The following is a 20,785-nucleotide window of genomic DNA, read 5'->3' as shown; positions in this document are numbered from 1 at the left end:
CATAGCTCTGATACCACTAAATCTAACATCCCTAGCTTGTCCCGATCACTGAGATTGAGCTACATAGTGGTACAATACAAAACGAAATAATTGTAGACCTTTAATGCATAATTTTAATTGAAAAACATTAATTATCATAATATAAATAATTTAGAAAAAATTTAAACCTTTCTCGAGCTTAATACAAGCTTACGTGAGCTTTAAAGTTAACTCGGGATTGAACAATGACCAAATTGCAAAGTTTGAAAAATATAAGGTCAACGTCGTGACTAGATTTTCTCCATGTCGTGACTTTGCCAAAACAGTATGTCATGTCATGACATCATAATTTGTTGGCCAACATTGTGACAATGGAAGATCGACATCGAGATGTCACAATCTGTTTTTGGAAAAAATTGACCATTTGATACTTGTTTCAAATCAACCATTCAAATAGGTTAAAGAGTACATTTGACACCAATTCAAACCTGTTCAAAACATACAAATTCTATGCCAAAATATAACACATAATCATCTAAACAATCCATAAAACCAATATGTCACATTTGAGACCAAATCACAACAATGAAACATGAATCAATACAAACCATTTCACCTATTTATAACATTCCATAACACTTATCCAATCCACACCACAAGTTGGTTGATATGCACATATCTCATTATAATTGTTTGTCCATTTATGAACAACAATATGCGAAAACTATGAAAGTTAGCAATTCAATATTATTATAAGTTGCCATAGATGTTCAAAGTAAACTATGTCATAAACATTTTAACATTATAAACAACTTGACACTCCTAAGTACATGCCACATAAAACTGAGTTCAGATGATCAAAAGTCTACCAAATCAAGAAATGGATAGTGTAAGCTCCTCGAGGATCCGACCGACATGTTCAGCAAGTCAAAATCTACAGGAAGAGGAAAAAGAAATGGGGTAAGCATTATAAAATGCTTCGTAAGCTCATATGTATATAAATGGTTAGCTTACCTTGCATAATAAGTATATAGATTAAACTAATGGATATAACCAAATTTTACCTAAGATATAAATAAAAATCAAAACAAGGTGAGCTTGATTCATATTCAATTACATAAGTATCTTCAATTTGCTATCAAGTCCTCCACATTGTTATATTTGATCATTTAGTACATAACATATTACTTAAGACTATCTTTCATATCTTTTAAGTTACCCAATCAAACATCATAGAAGAACTCGAATACTTTAGCATTAATCACATTTGATGCTCATCCGAGCTTGTCATATCCATTTGTGTCGGGTTACCTTTCCGAGCTAAACATTTTAAACGACATCAGATTACGTTCGAGCTAGATCTTTGTGCCCAGTATCTTCAATGTATCAGTTGCTCATTCGAGCTAAATATATATTAGTGTCAGGTTATTCATTTGGGCTAACCCTTTATCGATACATCAAATAGCTTGGCCAAAGTTATACTATATAGGTCAGGTGACCTGTCCAGGCTGAACCTTTAAAACATCATTTAGTTGCTTGTCTAAGCTAACTATATAGTAGTGTCAAGTTACCCATCCAAGTTGAACCTTTATCGACACATCAAATAGCTTGGCCAAAGCTGTATATACATGTAAGGTTACTCAACTGGGCTAAACCTATAAAACAACATCAAGTTACTCGTCTGAGCTAAATAAGTGTCACATGTATCTTTGAGTTCGCAATAAATGTTGGATCTTGGAATCTTTGTAAATCAACCTGAAACCATGTGTATGATACATTTACAAAGTTTCATTGGGGTAGTTCCATCATGTAAGTTCATATTTAAATCCTTTTCAATTTAGTCCAAATTTTACTATTTAGTGCTAAGTTGTAATTAATTCAAGGTTTAACAAAATTGTAACACCCTAAATTTATATTTAACCTATTTTCGTCGCTGAATTAGGTTTACAAAGTATTATAGTACAAAACGAAACATTCAACAACATATAGAGTCAATTATTCAAATTTAAATATTAACATTCAATTTTAAGTTTCATTCATAGCATAAATACATTTATAGGCCTTAAATCGAGCCTATGGGGCTTTAAAAATTGTTTGGGAAAAATCAGAGACTAATTTGAAACAAAACAAAAAATTATAGAAAAATTTGAAAATTTTAGAAACAGTGGTCACATAGTCGTGTGATAAAGCCCAGACCTTGTGGCTCAAAAACATGGCCATGTGGCCAAACCGTGTATAATTTGAAATATAGGTCACACAACTGTGTCTCAACCCATGTGTCTGACTGTGTGAGTATTCAACTTTCGGTCACACGATTGTGTCACAGTCCGTGTCTCAGACCGTGTGAGTATTAGAAATGAGGTCACATGATTGTTTTTCCAAGGCATGTAACTCTCTAGGACCCTGTAGACAAACTTGCACCTAAAATTAAAATTACACACGATACTGTGGTGTGACCGTGTATGACACACCGTCACGTGATAGCCTGTGTCCCAGGCCTTATGCACCTAAAATGCCTTCAAAACAAGCTAAAACAAAGTCCTTTTCTTAGATGCCAACCTAAACTGAATTCATCCATTTACATGCATTCAAAACCCATTCAAACAAGCCTTAAACATGCCAAAACATTCAACCTAAGTGGCTAACCAATGTGCCTTCATTGACACCACAATTTATTTTCCAAATCAAATCCATATCTCACACCAAACTAACTTGCATTCAAATTCACACTATGTAAAAATAATCACATACCAAACTTACCATTCATTCATACCATTCATGTCTACTTCTAACAATCACACTATTTCATCTCAAAATAACACCTGAAACATGTGCTTAACATATTCAAATAATTCATTTCATCACATCTATTAAAAAACATTTATATTTATCATCTCAAGGCATCAACCAAAAGACCAAAAGCATATACAATCACAACATTAACCAAAGTACTATATATATATATACATACATAACCACATAGTATCATAAAGTCAAATTCCAAATATAAACAACATGAATAAGTTAACCAAAAGGTCCTAGTAGAAGCCATTCATAACCAACATCAAAATGACCCAAAACATCTACCAAGATGAGGGATGGATAATGTGTGCACTACGACTTGAACTCTTGATCAACTAGGCTTTTCGAAATCTACAAGGAAAAACACAAATAACATAAGCACATAATTCTTAGTAAGTTCAAAAAAATGTATACATAAATTACTGAATAAAATTAGTTTACATAAGACATGCATTATTTTAAGTATCACCTATGCATTCATTGATTCCTATTCACATGGCAAACCTTAGATCATTAATATAATAAACATTCAATTTGTATACCTTTCCAATCATTTCATTGTTCAAAGGATGCCGTGGCATCTTTCGACCATGGTCTTATACAATCCCGAAGTGGTGCCATAATATCTTTCAATTACGGTCTTGATTCATTCAAATTTAATGCCATAATATCTTTGAACTAGGGTCTTACCTATTCTGGTTTAATGCCATAGTATCTTTCAACTATAGTCTTTCTCATTTTGGGTATAATGCCATGATATCTTTCAACCATGGTCTTTCTTATTCCTCAAGTCAATGAACTCGATCACCAAAATTTATGGATATATATCAAATTACAACTAGCAACCAAATAAGTTACTTTAATTAAATTACGAATTTACCTAGGTAGAACAGATTCCAACATGACACCGACAACTATTCTACTTTTTTGGCTTTTTCGTGATTAACGTTCGACTGATTTGTTTCTTGATCTAAATAATAATTTTCACTCAATTAATCTATTCAAGATCTCAATTAATGAACTTATGCTTATACCCCTTTAACGCAAAATTACAAGATTACCCCTAATATTTTACTCTTTATGCAATTTAGTCCCTAAACTCAAAACTTACCGATAAACCACATTTAAGCAAAACCCATGCTAGCTAATTTCTATACAGTCCCTAATAAACTCATTTTTTCAACTATTTCACCAAAATTCCATGTAATTTTAAAATTTTAACAATTAAATCCTTAAACATTAAAATTGTAAAAAATCACTTAACAAAATATTTTTATTAACTATCAAATTCATGAATCTTTCAACGAAGTTTATATAAACAACTAAATCATTCATGGTAGGTCCCTAAAATTTTAACGGTTTTACAAATTAATACCCGGGTTAGCTAGATTAAGCTAAAACGATCACAAAAATGAAAAAATCACTAAAAACGAACAAATATTTCATATCATGCATCAAGACAAGCTAGGTCGAATGTTCTTCAAGAAATAATGGTGGTTTTGGTTTTGATATATGAAAAAAGAGGAAGATGCTAGTCAATTAAAATTTTGTTTTGTTTAATTTTTTTGTTTAATTATCAATTTACAACTTTACCCTTTAAAAAATCAATAATATTTCATGCCATTAGCCACCAAACCGTCCACTATAAATCTAAATGGTACATTTACAATTTACGTCCATAAACTTTCATTTCCATAGCCATTTAGTACATTTAGCTAATAGCTACTAACTTTTTTAGCTTTTACAATTTAGTCCTTTTTACTTAATTAACTATCTAAATATTAAAATTTCTTAATCAAAATTTAACAAGACCCTATACTAACTCTATAAACATTAATTAATTGATAAAATACTACTTCATTGGTCAGAATTGTGGTCCTGAAACCACTGTTTTCGACACTACTGAAAACAGGTTGTTACAAAAACATACATAGATTCACAATATAACATACATAATGACTTAAACATAATTATCATATGAACTTGCCTAGGAAAAACAAAAATCGATAAGGTGTCAGGGACTAATCCATAATTTTCCTTTTTTTGTGAATATCCTCCGATTAGTTCAAACCCCTATTTAAATCATAATTTAATTTCATTATCAATTCCAAACATCATTTAATAGAATATTATAACTATATATATATTCAATTTCATTTATCGAATATTAAATCAAGTTTTGAATTTTATTCAATTTAGTCCCTAAAATGGAATTTGCCATAACTTTAAAATTTAAGCTTTGATTTTGAAATCGATCTCAATTTTATCCTTCTACAGCTTTCTAATATAAAAAATTATAGAAATTCAAACTCAGTTTTGAAATAATTACATTTTAATCCCTATGTTCAAAACTAACAAATTTCGCTTTTACAAATTAGTCCTTTTTCATATCTAAGCTCAAAATATATCAATTTAGTACTAAAGGCTTAAAGTTTCAATGAAGGAAAATTTTTTAAACTTTGAAAGTTTCACAAATTAATCCCTGGGATAGCTAAATTAAATTCCTAGGATCTCAAAATCATAAAAATTACAAGAAAATGACTAAAAATTACTTACCAATTAAGGGATGAAGTTGAAATGTTAAAACCTTATTTTTTTCCTCTTTAGCTCGTGAAGAAGATGAAGCAAATGCATAAATGTTTTCCTTTCATTTATTTTTATCTATTATATGTATAATAATAGAAATTATACTTTTAACATTTTTTATGAAATCATCTCATTAACTGTTCACTAAAACACCAAAGTGGCTAATTGCCATATTAAATCCTAGTTTAATTTCTAAATAAGCCCCTTTTCAAATTAAAATCTATAGCGATTAATTTTTACCATTTTTATGATTTAGTCCTCGTACTTTAATTAACTATTCGTTTAAGAAAATTTCTAGATCGAAAATCAATATATGTCTATAATAGACTCGTAAATATTAAATAATAATATTTATGGACTTGATCATCAAAAAGTGGGGTTCCAAAACCACCATTTTTGGCACCACTAAAAATAAGTTCTTACACTCATATTCCTTAATTAAGACCCTTAGAGTTTTACTTATAAAACCTTACATGATATTGGGTTTGTAAAAAACAAAATGAGAGGATGGGCTTGCATGCACAAGAACTGTGCCTGAAAGCTTAGTGAATACAAATTGCTCGATGTCCCCTTACAAACAATATAAGTCAAAGCCCTATTTGTTTTCGCTTCATGATATTTTATTTATTTTTAATTTTAGCTAAACAGGTTTATATGAAAGGCCTAACTTTTCACAAAATAACCATAATTTTATCATAACTAAAGTTTAGTTTTCTAAATTAAAATAACATTTATTTTTTACTAAATTTATGTAATGCATTGTTAACCTTCCAAATCATCTAAATATTCGAGTTTCGTTCCCCTCCTCTCCCAATAGGCTTTAATCTCCTTCTTACTTGAGTACTATTTCATTCGTCCCACTCTTTATTCTTCTTAAAAAGTAGAAGTGCTTCTTAAATACTGCAGAACACGCTTACTACAAATTATCCTTAAGAATAGTTTTAGTCACACCTCAAGAAGTGATCCCATCTTTTACATTTAATCCTCTTTCTATATTTTACAACGATCTTAAGCATAATTATGCAACAAGTCTCCATCTATACTACTAACACCCCCACCCCTACTGATGTTGTTGCCAACAATGATGTTGTTCTACCCACTACCAATGTTGTAACCAACAGTCACATTTTCTTGCCATTACTACTCTGGTCCCAATGTTGCCTAATGCTTCCTACACAAAAATCATTTTTTGACATCTCCAAAATTGACGTTTTCAATGATTGTTTTCAATGGAAATAACTTTAAAAATGCTAAGAGTGCATCTTTTCCATCCTTGACATGTATAGATTTGTATTCACATATAAAGATAAGACATCATTTGATTCATAAGATAAGCAAATAGAACTATGGGTACATTTAAAAAATATATGAAGACACATAATAGTTTCAACTATTTTGAATGAATTTTTAGACTTCTATTGTTCATACAACTAAGCAAAATAAATATGAGATAATATGGTTGTCAAGTATACTAAATATGATGGAAAGTAGAAGTTTATCATTGGAAAGTATCATTAACGGGGGACGACTAATGACAATGACATAAACTAAAAGTCAATAAGCACCATAAGCTATTAGAAGACCTAAAGTCCAAGAATATTACCTTGTAAGAAGAATTTGCTGCTGGATTGCTTATTAAGAACATGGCCCCATCATGGAATGAATACAAGGAGCAAATTAAACACATACACAAAAAGCTCTTTCTAGCAGACCTAAATCACCAACTTGGTCAATGGTAAGCTTAAGAGAGGTACGCCTAAAAAAACATTATTATAAGCCCCAAAAATAAAACTCTACCTTGAAGAAAAAAAAAGAAATTGCTTTGTTTGTAGCAAATTAGGTCATCATGCACATCAATTAGACACCAAGAAAAGAGAAATGATATTCTGCTAAGCCAAATGTCAATTTGGTTGAAGCAGATGACATAATTGCGATAATCATTTCTCAAGTCAACATTGTGATAAATACAAAACCAAGGTGATAGACTCTTGTACCACTAGACACATTTGTGGCAATCAAAATGAGTTTTTCTCGTACTCCCAAATGGAGAAAGGAGAAGAAAAAAACTATTTTAGGGACTCATGAATTACAAATGTGCTTAAGAAAAGCAATATTATACTCAAACTTATTTTTGAAAAGATAGTTGCCTCAAATGATGTGCTCTATGTTTCTAATATTGAAACCAATTTGGTTTTTGTTGGGTTATTAGGAAGGGTTAGGGTAAAACTTTCCTTCGTGTCTAATAAGGTCATATGGCTAAAATCAATGTTTTATGAGTAAGGGCTATTTTAACAATGGACTATTTGTTCCCAATGTTTGTTAAATAATAACTAGAAATTCTTGTTCTTCTACTTACTTTACTTATTCATATGATTTACGACATTCTAGATTAGAACATGTGAATATATCTTATGTTAAAAAAACGCAACATGCAATAATTTGAAATATGTGTTAAATTAAAATAGACTAAGAATACTTATTTGTCAACATTTAGTGATAAACCGTAATTTATACATATTTTTACCCCATGCTTAACACATTTTATGGATGATTTTTTCTTAGAATTGGTGAATTCGTGCCTTAATTTCATGTTTTATACTTAGGAGAGCATAGGAGAGCGAAAGGAACGAGAAGCAGGCCAAAAACGGAGAAAATGGGCCAAAGTACGAAATCAACACGGCCTGGACTTCCTCACACGGGCAGACCACACGGCCGTGTCAATTTGGCAGATTCGAAGCACGATTCACACGGGCGTGTCCCTGCCGAGCCTAAGTTGAGTCCAATTCAGAAAAGGCTAATTTTAAGGGTTTTTAGGCATTCTAAAGCCTATAAATACGCCTTAGAGGAAGAGAAAAATGGGAGGCATGGAGAGGAAGGAAGGAATTACTCGAAGGAAGCTGATTGATCCATCTTAAAAGCCGGTTTCATCATCAAGACTAAAGATCTCCCCTCAACTTCCTTCAAGATTTTTGGGTTTTCTTTATATTTTGTATTCGTTATTCTTCTGAGATGTTTTCCTTTTTAGTTATGAACTAAATCCCCTAAATACCTAAGGGGAATGAAACCTAAGACGGATCTTGTTATTATTTTCTGAATTGTATGATAAATATTTAACTTGTTCTTAATTATGTGTGCTTAATTCTTATTTTGATATCCCAGGATACTAATTCAAGATAAGCTCTTATTCAGAGGAGGAATAGACTCTGTCTAAGAGTACATTTGTCATAATTAAGCAGAGTTGATTGCGCGCCTAGAGATAGGGTGACAAGATTTTGTCGGATTAGGGTGAAACCTAATAGGGGATCCATAGATCGAGTTAATGCAACCCTAGAGTGTTAATTAAAGAAAATTCTCAATTATTCAATCTATGGATTAGACGTTATTAGTCTTGAATAGGGATAATAACATAACTTAGGGATCTCTACGAAACAAGTTAAATGAATAAATCGTCCGATTCGGAGCCAGAATAACAAGTACAGTCTAGGTGAATTTTTCCTTAGGTATTGTCTTAATTCAATCGTTTTCCAAAAGTAATCCCCCAATTCCATTCTCTGTGAATTCTTAGGTTAGTTAATTAGTTAGTTAAAACCAAACCACCTTATTTTTAGGCTAGATAATAAAAAGACAATCATTACTAGTACTTTTAGTTGCTTTGGGTTTGACAACCCGGTCTTGTTAAAACTATACTACTGTTCGATAGGTACACTTGCCTGCATCACGATAATATTTAGTTTCAAGAACGATTAATTATAAATATTTAAAACTTACCTATCACGAAAATTGCGACCAAGTTTTTGGCGTCGTTGTCGGGAAACTAAGATATTAGGAACGCTTAATTTTTATTACTTTAGCCATTTATTTTTCTTGCTATTTAATTTAATCTAATTTTTATTATTTATTAATTTACTTTTTCTTTCTCTTGGAAGGTTTTTATAGTTTATGACTAGAAGAAACCCGTTAGGACCACTACTTTTTGATGAAGAAATCAATCGCACAGTTCGCAGTAACCAAAGAGAAATATGGAGAAGCTTAAGATACACAGAGAACGAGCAAGAGGACAATACTCAACCCCAACCGAAGAGATGGCTGAAAACCAAGACAATCAGCTACTTTCTGTAATTACGGTTAATCAAAATCCTGCTCCACGCATTATGTATGATTATGCTAAGCCTTCTTTAACAGGAACTGAATCGAGCATAGTTAGACCTGCTGTAGCTGTAAATACTTTTTAACTAAAACCTAACACTATTCAAATGATACAACAATTTGTTCAGTTTGATGGTTTGCAGGATGAGGATCCCAACACTCACTTAGCAAACTTTTTGGAACTATGCAATACATTTAAAATTAATGGTGTTTCTGATGATGCCATTCATATTCGGTTATTCCTTTTTTCATTGAGGAAAAAGGCTAAACAGTGGTTGAACTCATTACCACGAGGGTTAATCACTACTTGGGAACAAATGACCGAAAAATTTCTATTAAAATATTTCTCGCCGGCTAAAACAGTTAAATTTCGTAATGATATCTCTTCGTTTGTGTAAATGGACTTAGAAACTCTTTACGATGCATGGGAGAGATACAAGGACTTACTGAGAAGGTGCCCTCACCATGAGTTACTGCTTTGGCTTCAAGTTCAAAGTTTCAATAATGGCTTGAATCCTTCGAATCGGCAAATGGTTGACAGAGCTGCTGGTGGAACCATCAATAATAAAACACCTGAAGATGCTTATGAGTTTATAGAGGAGATGTCACTGAATAACTATCAGTGGCAAGTAATGAGGACAAAACCAACGAAAACAGCCAGTGTTTATAACGTCGACTCGGTCACCATGCTCTCTAATCAGGTAGAACTCTTGAATAAGAAAATTGATGGTTTTCTTAGTTCTGCACAGGTTCACCCAGTAATGCAGTGCGAAGAAAGTGGAGGTGGATCAAGCAATTCAGAATACCAACCTTATGGCCACAACATGGATAACGAGCAGTTAAATTACATGGGTAATAATCCTCGATCTCAAAACAATCAATATAGCAACACTTACGATGCAGGTTGAAGGAACCACCCAAATTTCTCTTGGGGCGGTCATGGAAGTCAAAGACCACAACATCCTTCAGGCTTTCAACAACCACCCTACCAACAAGAGAAGAAGCCGAACCTTGAAGAGATGCTGTCTAAATTTATCTCGGTGTCAGAAACCCGTTTCCAGAACACCGAGATAGCACTTAAAAATCAACAAGCATCGATCCAAGGGCTCAAAACTCAGATAGGCCAGCTTTCCAAACTAATCTCTGAACGGCCACAAGGTAGCTTGCCAAGTAATACTGAACCTAACCCAAGGGAACAACTCAATGCAATTAATGTTCAAGATGAAGAAGGATTCGTTGAGCCTGAGCCAGAATCGAGACAAGAAACTATGGTAAGCAGAGGTCAAGGTGAGGTAGGTCATAATAAAAACAAATCAGTGAATGTCGAATATAAACCTCGTGTGTCATACCCCAACGTGACAAGGAAAGACCGCTCAGATGAACAATTTGGTAAATTCCTTAAACTCTTAAAAAAATTACACATTAACTTACCGTTTATTGAAACTTTACCACAGATGCCAAACGCAATGAAATTTTTAAAGGAGCTTTTAGCAAATAAGCATAAATTGGACGAGGCGTCGCATGTGGAGCTAAACGCAGTTTGCTCAGCTATTCTACAAAATAAGCTACCGAAAAAATTAAAAGATCTAGGGAGTTTTACAATTCCTTTCTTAATTGGTAGTTTAGATGTTAATAATGCATTAGCTGATTTAGGGGCTAGTATTAATGTCATGCCCTACAAAATGTTCAAACAATTAGGTCTTGGGAAACCCAAACAGACTAGGATGAGCATTCAATTAGCAGATAAAACTATAAGATTTCCTAGGGGTATTATTGAAGATGTGCTAGTTAAAATCGATAAATTTATATTTCCCGTGGACTTCATTGTTCTAGACATAGAAGAGGATAGCAACACTCCTTTAATTCTAGGAAGGCCCTTTTTAGCAACTGCTAAAATGAACATTGATGTTGGCACAAGTGAACTCACACTCCATGTGGGAGACGAAACAATCACCTTTCAAGCTCGCAAATCTGGCAACACATTGAAAATTGAAGGTTATCGTTTAACCCATTCTACTAAAATTGACAATATGGTGCAACCTACTTTGCAGGAAATGAGTCTGAAGGAAGTACATGAGCCATTATCAAGAAATGTTAGAGGACCTATTCATAAAGAACGAAGGCTACAAATCGAGGAGATAGATGAATGGCGGACACATAAACCAAGAACTCATGATAAACCAGAACTACGCCAGAACAAGCTCAGCACCTTCCCACATCAACTTAAGGTTGGAGATAAAGTCTTATTAGATGCTGAAGATCCTCACATTGTCACTACCACACCGAATGAAGAAATACGGTACTTGGGATTTTACCATTCGGTGCAGTCGAGGTAAGTCATCCCAAGTTCAGCACTTTTAAGGTAAACAACACCTGTCTGAAACCTTATTTTGATGAGAATGATAGCAGGAATGAGGAGTATAAACTCTTCGAACCACCATGACCATTCAATAGAGGGGTAAGTCGAGCTTAGACTATAAATAAGTGCTTCTTGGGAGGCAACCCAAGCACTAACTGTATTAACTTATTTAAAATTTAATCTTCAACACCTAACTTACTAACGGAGCTATTGAATACTGGTTTTCCACAGAGACACGGCCAAGCACACGGGCGTGCTTAGGGCCTTGTGAAAATAGGGTCACGATTTTCCCAAACATGGGCTATGATAAAATGCCACGACAGTGCGACATGGCCGTGGTCGAACCTGCCAAAACAACACGGGCTTGCGACACGCCCGTGCGGAAGAACCGTGGGTAAACCTGTTAAAACAGCACGGGCGTCCGACACGCCCGTGTCTAGCACTCGTGGTCGAACCTGTTAGATTGACACGGGCTTGGGTCTACATACACGGGCGTGGGAGAAGTGAACAATTCCAAAAAAGGCTGTGCGACACGACCGTGTGCACCCGCACGCCCAAGGAACACAGGCGTGTACTAAATGTCAAACGTGCCCAAACTCAAAATTCGCGAATCACACGAGCTGAAATTGGGGAACACGGGCATGTTACCTGGCCGTGTGCCCCAAAATCTATAAATAGGCTGCACTATTCATTGTCTTCTTCACCCAAAAACCCTAACACTGGCCGCTGCAAGTCCACAATCCCTCCCCACCACGCTTGTGCCCCGCTTCTAACTTCATTCCTGCCGCCCATTCTTCTATTTTTTAGCATACCATGTCATCCTCACGTGGTAAAAAGGCCGCTGTCCCTGCTTCAAAGAAAATGAAGGGAGCATCATCTTCCTCGGGTCCTACTGTGGAAGTTTGCCACCCTTTCCTGAGGTTCCCCACCGGGCCCCAAGAAGAACTCTTCCAAATACTCCGGGCCCGACCTTTAATTGCGGGCCGCTGCATCGACTGGGCTACAATAGAACAAGTTCAGTTAACTGATGCGATTCGGCCCTCCTAACCACCGACCCTTGGGAGCTTTTTTTTGGGATCATCGAGCCGATGTATCTCGAGCTTACAATGGAATTTTGCTCCACATTTCATCTTCAGACTGTAATGATGAACTACGATGATCCCGGCACGGTGCGATTTTTCCTAGGTGGATTAATCCGCCAGCTCAGCGTCCCAGAATTCGATACTGCACTGGGTTTATATACGGAGGAATTCAAGGAGGAGAATAACTTACATGCTCTCAACCGCCACATCCATCATTCTTCTTCATGGTGCTGGGACGCACTAGTACCAGGTAGGGCCACCTACAATCCTAGCCGTTCCAAGGCATTGGCTCTCCCTCCATCTCTTAGGCACCTACACGCCATTTTGGCTCACACAATTACAGGAAGGCAAGAGAGCAATGGCGTCGTCAACACTCACGACGCCTACTTTTTATGGTGTATGTCGCACGGACACGTCATCGACCTTGCCTATTTCATTGCCCTCGCGATTCAGCACCAGATGGAGCGGCATAGGAAGGGGGTTATCTCTATTGACCCCTATGTTACTCGGTTGGCTCGACACTTCGGGCTTCTCAACACCGTAGCCCAAGAATCATTCTTAACCCTCTTTGGCCAGATGTCTCCACAAGGCATCTCGAACATGCTTAGTATAAGAATGATCGAAAAGCACCGAGGAACCTACCCTCTTCAATATCGTCTCACCCAATCTACCGAGGAGGAGGCCTACGAGGACATTCCTGATGATGTCCCTCCACAGCACGAGGACCCACCGACTCAGCCACCACCACCCTCTCGTCCAGTTCATGCGGTGGCTTCATATGCTGACATTTCTGAGCGCCTCACTCGATTCTAACAGCAGTGTTTTCAATGATTTGACAACATTGATGCTACTTTATAGCAGATTTGTCAGTACCTCCACATCTCATCGCCAGTCCCACCTCGCGAACCATCCAGCGATGAAGATGTTTAAAAACATTTATTTATTATTTTATGTTTTTAATTGTTATTAAAACTATCTCTTTTTTTATTTTTTTATTAGATTTTAGAATTTTTTTATAGTTATCAATATCGGTTATTTCATTCAGAGAAATTTTTCTTATTTATACCCCCTAAAAAGTTCCTGATTCTGTCACAGTTATATAGAGCTCCTAAGCTCATCATCACATAAGAACTAAAAACTCCACCGGGAAAGGTTCTCCAGGACTGCCGTGTCCTGTTCGCCCATGACCATAGCTACCACTAGATATAATATTCTTTTGGCGGAGGACTTATGGACTTATGGACTAATGAACCTCAACCACCGCCGGAGTATCCTCCTCCACTCTCGCATCGATTACTATCCAAAACTCCAGTTCCAGGAATTCATCATACAAGAAGTTTCACTTCTCCCCCTATCTTATGATTACAAATTTATCTTTTCCTATCTATCCTTGTACATTGAGGGCAATGTACATCTTAAGTGTGGGGGGTATTTACTTCCTTTCCCTATCAGAAAAATTCCTGAATGATTGCCGTGTTCTCTTGAAAAGCTCTCATATGATTTTTAGGATAAATTTTGATTGATTTATGATTTTGATTGATATATCCTGAATTAAAACATAGGCATTTATGCATTGATTGTTTAAACTTTAAGACATTAGAGAATCAAGCATGATAAGTTGATTTTTAAGAATTTAAAATCTTAGGTTGTTTCCCCAAAGTTTATGTATTACTTTGAGTTGGAATTGACAAGTTTTAAACATCAAAAAGCCATAATTTTTGTGAGATTTTTGAGCCTTTTGAGCATCTATTAATTCTTTTATGCTCACTTTTATTATTGCTTTGAGTGCGTCAGTATTCAACTATTATTCTAGAACTTGCTTGATTATGCATGTCAAGACCACACCATTTGATTCGATATGTCAAAATGATTAAGGCACTTAGGATTAACCCACTCATGCCATGAAAAGCCTACCTACACGATTAACCCCTAGTAAACCCCCTTGAGCCTAACAAACCATTTCTTGTATTACCCTTAATATTAACCCTTAACCTATTATTGTTGAAATCCCCTAAATTAATTTGATCCCCATTTTTGTCGAGATTTGAATTGAAATAGTTGCTTAACTATGTTTTATTCTATTTTGTAATTTAACTTATTCTTAAAAAAATGTATACATATTAGTAGTAGTAATCTTTTGTTTTTGAGCTTAAGTATTTAAATTCCATATTCTGAGAAGAAGCTCTGTTGTATGCAAGTGATATTAAATCTTTTTCTAGTTAAGTGATTTTTCAATTCAATCTCGATTCTAACTTTTACTTTTAGCCTGTAACCACACTCCCTAACCAAGCCTCATTACAGCCCTCTAAAGACCTTTTGATTGATGTATCATCTCAATTTATAGTGGTGGAGATTTGATTTTCATGCAAGCCTATGGTAATGACTTTTCATTATTGACTATTGAGTGCTTCATTTATTGTCCTTAAACACCTCGAGTGATTTGAGTGAATCTTTAGTGAGGATGTGAAACTGTGTGACATTTTGAATCAAAAGTAATAATTTAGACAAAGGGGAGACACCTATATTTTCATGATAAAGTGCTCAACTTGGAATGATTGAAACTCTGATGTTCTTTCAGTTGAATTTTCAATGTATGATCACATATGGATTATTTTGAGATATTATCGATAGGAATTATAGGTTGATAAGGATTTATTTTGATTATGAGTTGAGAATTTTGCTTGAGGACAAGAAAATGCTTAAGTGTAGGGGTATTTGATAAACCGTAATTTATACATATTTTACCCCATGCTTAGCACATTTTATGGATGATTTTTTCTTAGAATTGGTGAATTCGATGCTCCTAATGCCTTAATTTCATGTTTTATACTTAGGAGAGCATAGGAGAGTGAAAGGAACGAGAAATGGGCCAAAAATGGAGAAAATGGGCCAAAGTACGAAATCAATACGACCTGGACTTCCTTACATGGGTAGACCACACGGTTGTGGCAATTTGGCAGATTCGAAGCACGATTCACACGGGCGTGTCACACAGGCGTGTCTCTACCGAGCCCAAGTTGAGTCCAATTCTGAAAAGGCTAATTTTGAGGGTTTTTAGGCATTCTAAAGCCTATAAATACGCCTTAAAGGAAGAGAAAAATGGGAGGCATGGAGAGGAAGGAAGGAATTACTCGAAGGAATCCAATTGATCCATCTCAGAAGTCGGTTTCATCATCAAGACTGAAGATCTCCCCTCAACTTCCCTTAGGAGTTTTGGGTTTTCTTTATGTTTTTTATTCGTTATTCTTCTGAGATGTTTTCCTTTTTAGTTATGAACTAAATCCCCTAAATACCTAAGGGGAATGAAACCTAAGATGAATCTTGTTATTTTTTTCTAAATTGTATGATAAATATTTAACTTGTTCTTAATTATGTGTGCTTAATTCTTGATTTGATATCCCAGGATACTGATTCAAGATAAGCTCTTATTTAGAGGAGGAATAGACCCTGTCTAAGAGTACATTTGTCATAATTAAGCGGAGTTGATTGCGCGCCTAAAGATAGGGTTACAACATTTTGCCGGATTAGGGTGAAACCTAATAGAGGGATCCATAGATCGAGTTAATGCAACCCTAAGGTGTTAATTAGAGAAAAGTCTCAATTATTTAATCTATGGATTAGACGTTATTAGTCTTAAATAGGGATAATAACATAACTTAGGGATCTCTACGGAACAAGTTAAATGAATAAATCGTCCGATTCGGAGCCAGAATAACAAGTACAGTCTAGGTGAATTTTTCCTTAGGTATTGTCTTAATTCAATTATTTTTCAAAAGTAATCCCCCAATTCCATTCTCTGTGAATTCTTAGGTTAGTTAATTAGTTAGTTAAAACCAAACCACCTTATTTTTAGGCTAGATAATAAAAAGACAGTCATTACTAGTACTTTTACTTCTTTTGGGTTCGACAACCCGGTCTTGCTAAAACTATACTATTGTTCGATAGGTACACTTGCCTGTATCGCGATAATAGTTAGTTTCAAGAACGATTAATTATAAATATTTAAAACTTACCTGTCATGAAAATCGCGACCACTTAGACAATCAATGCTTTTAAGCTTAATTCATACAGACTTAGGAGAATTTTAAAAAAACTATGACTGGGGAAGGTAAAAGATATTATGTAACTTTTATTGATAACTTTTCAAGATACAATAAGGTATATTTGCTTAGAAAAAAGATAAAGCTTTTGATATGTTTCTTAATTAACAAGTAGAAGTAGAAAGCCAGTTAAATGGAAATATTAAAAGAGTTATATCAGATAGAGGAGATGATTTCGTTAACAAGTTTAGTGAAAAAGAAGACATAATACGTGAAGTCATTCCTCCTTCACCTGAATATATTGGTTTAGCAAAAACGAAAAATAGGAAATTAAAAGAAATGATGAATTGTATGATTGTTATGTTGGATTTGGTGCCCTTATTGTAGTATATTTGTTTGTAAACTTGTAATTTTTTGAGCAGATTGGTTGATAAAACAAATTTATTGATAACATTAATATACTTTATCGGGATGTCATCTCTCTATGAAAGACTATCCTAAGCTAGTAGAAGAAAAAGTGAACATGAGAAATGTTTCTTATTGTTTGGAAGTAGTAAGTCTCATGTATACTCTGTTATGCACACGACCAAATATCTATTTTCAGTGGGGTTGGTGAGTAGATATCAAGTGAATACAGGACCAAGACACTAGCAACCAGTTTAGCATATACTTAGTATTTACGGATAACAAAGGATTATATGCTTGTGTATTCTATAGGAGATCTTACTCCTATCGAATATACTTATACTTGTCGGGATTTAAAGAAATTGACACCGGGTTGTGCTTTTTTGTCCTAGGGAATAAGACTACTGTGTGGAGAAGTGTAAAGTTGTGTTATGTTGCTGACTCTACTATAGAGGCCGAATAAGTGGTTGCTTTTGAGGCTACCAAAGAAGAAATATGGCTTCGAAAGTTCCTTATGAATCTTGAAGTCATTCTTGGTATGGGAAAAGCTATCACATACAACAATAGTTAATACCAAGGAGACAAGAAATGTAACAGCCCGAATTTGGGCCTAGTTAGAACAGTGATTTCGGGACCACTAATCCGAAGTTGAAGAAAGTATTTTATGATTAATTTTAAGTTATAACATGTTTATATTAGTGCATTAAAAATTTGGTGAAGTAATTTTAGTGATTGCATGCTTAATTGTGAAAAGGGACTAAATTGCATAAAGTGCAAAAGTCCTATTTTGATAGCTAAGGGTGTCAAATAGCTAGAGAACCTAAATTGGAGGTCTTTAATGGGCAATTAGACCCTTTATAATAGCATGGCTGGCCATAGGAGACAAAGGTGGTCAAAAGTCAAAATTTGGTGAAATTAGGTGTTGAAATTGAATAAAATAAAACAAATAGTAAAAATTTTCATTTTTTTCATCTCTCTCTTTCTTCTCTACCGATTTTTCTCCAAGAAAATGACCATGGAAGCTTGAAAAATTTTCAGCAATTTAAAGGCTTTGCAAGTAAGTGATTTGAGGGTTTTTCTTTAATATTTTTGTACTTTTAAGGTCTTTGTAGCATAAGCTTTCTAACAAGGGGACTATTTTGCAAAATGGTTGAAAGTATCGGGTTTCACCATGATAGTAGACATGTTTATTTCAAAAATTTTATGGAAGAATATGAGTTATAGTTGGGAAATAAACAACTTTTTGTGAAGTAGTTTTCATGGAAACCCTAACTAAGGACCATTTTGCATAAGTTGTAAAATAGGTGATAAATATGTGAGATAATGTGAATTGTAGGCTACTTTTAGCATGAAAAGTATTTTTCCAGGCTTGGTTAATGGTAAATGTAATAAAAATCAATTTTCGGGTCTAGGGGTAAAATGGTCATTTTGTAAGAGTCTAGGGCCAAAATGATCATTTTGCCTAATTTTAAATTGTTGAGTACCTAGATCAATAGAGTCATTAAATTTGTGAATTTTTATCATTATAGATTAAGAATTACAAAATTCGGGCCTAGACCGGGGAAAAGCAAAGCTAGCAGACTAAAACCGACTAGTCGCCTACATTTTGATTACCGAGGTAAGTTGTATGTTAATAATGCAACTATATCTTTATGACGTGAAACTGAATTGATATGGCATAAATTATTTAATTTTTAATATGAGAATAGATATTGAGGAATTAGCATAGTAGAGACTTTCGTTGAACATTTGGAATAGACTTTGATATTTGTATCGTGATAATGAGTGATATGTGTGCTACTGTAAGACATGTCTGGGACATGATCTGCCACAGCATGAGAGCTAGTGTAAGACATGTCTGGGAAATGCATAGGCCTCGAGATATTTAAGCCAGTGTAAGACATGTCTAGGACATGCATTGGCATTGAGACAAGAGCTAGTGTAAGACATGTCTGGGACATGCATTAGCCTCGCAGTAGACAAGCTAGTGTAAGGCCTGTATGAGACATGGCATCGACACCGATAAATGAGAGCCGGTGTAAGACCTGTCTGGGACATGGCATCAGCCTCGCTATATGAAATCCAGTGTAAGACCATGTCTGGGACATGGCGTCGGCATCTTAACCCATGTTAAGGCTATTGAGTATCCGGTAGTATTCCGAATGGTTAACAAAAAGGTTTATGATTTATATCGAAATGAGAAGAGTTATGATCATGTGATGAGTGGTACAAGTACCTAACTAAAATGTATGAGATATGGGTTCAATGTATGCAATACAAGTTGTATTGGATGGTGATGAGTAAGTTGTATTTACGTCTACTTATAGTGTTCATGAATAAGCTATGAAAGGTGATAAGCATATAGCCTTATGATAATTAGTTGTTCTTTATTTTCATGCAACTTACCAAGCTTTATGCTTACCCTATTTTCTTTCCATTTTCTTATAGTGCCGCCTAGTTAGCTCGTGGATCAACGGACGTCGGAGGCATCGATCACACTATCAATTGAAGCACTTGGTATAGTTAGATCTCTTTATTTTGATTATGGCATGTATAGGACTCTTTGATTTTGTTTTAGTGTCACATTATTTTGGGGCCAAATGTGTTGGCTTGCTTTAACATTTGACTCATTTTGTACAATGCCATGAAAGATGGCTAACATTGAAAGTTATTATATGAATGTAAAGTAGTCTTTCTTGAATCAGGAATTGTTAGTATGGTTGAAATATATGAATCGTATATAGACCTTAGCTATGGTTGTTTTGGTTGTGAAATCATGCTAATTTAAACTTTGATTATGTTGGTTGTTGTTATGTTGTGTTTTAGGGTGGCAAAGGGCTTGGTAGATAGCCCTATGTTGTCCACACGGGTAGACACACGGGTATGTGTCTAGGCCGTGTGTGATACACGGCTAGCCCCATGGGCTTGTTTTCGGCCGCGTGTCTCCTGCACGGAAAAATTTCAAGTCAGTATGCATGGTAGTAAACACACGGGCAGAGACATAGCCGTGTGTCTCAATCGTGTGGAGGACACGACCTCTGGCCACGAGCGTGTGCCTTGGCAGTGTGCCCCTTATTGGATGCTGATGTCAGAAACAAAATGTTAAGGTTTTTAGACACGGGCATGTCATGGCCGTGTGAGGGACATGGGCCATGGACAAGAGTTTGTTTCAGACCGTGTGAAAACCTCTATAAGTTCGAATTTGGAATTAAATTCACACGGGTTTGGGACACGGGCATGTCCCTAGATGCTTAGGTTGTGTGTGTTGCACGGGCCATCAGCACGGTCATGTTATAACGACCACACAGTCGTGTTGCCCTTCCACACGGGCGTGTACCCTATTTCAAGAATCATTTTTATTTAGTCTGTTTAAGGACCCGAATTGG

General features: G+C 35.1%; 1 non-coding gene across 1 annotated transcript; it reads right to left on the bottom strand.

Moving 5' to 3' along the window:
• Positions 1-9,878: 9,878 nt before the first annotated feature.
• Positions 9,879-9,985, bottom strand: LOC121207930 (small nucleolar RNA R71). Its single transcript, XR_005903023.1, has one exon. It is a non-coding gene; the product is annotated as a small nucleolar RNA R71 (small nucleolar RNA).
• Positions 9,986-20,785: the final 10,800 nt, after the last annotated feature.

The sequence above is a fragment of the Gossypium hirsutum genome, chromosome A01, assembly GCF_007990345.1.
Source record: "Gossypium hirsutum isolate 1008001.06 chromosome A01, Gossypium_hirsutum_v2.1, whole genome shotgun sequence".
Taxonomy (NCBI): domain Eukaryota; kingdom Viridiplantae; phylum Streptophyta; class Magnoliopsida; order Malvales; family Malvaceae; genus Gossypium; species Gossypium hirsutum.
This window is presented reverse-complemented; position numbering and strand designations above follow the sequence as displayed.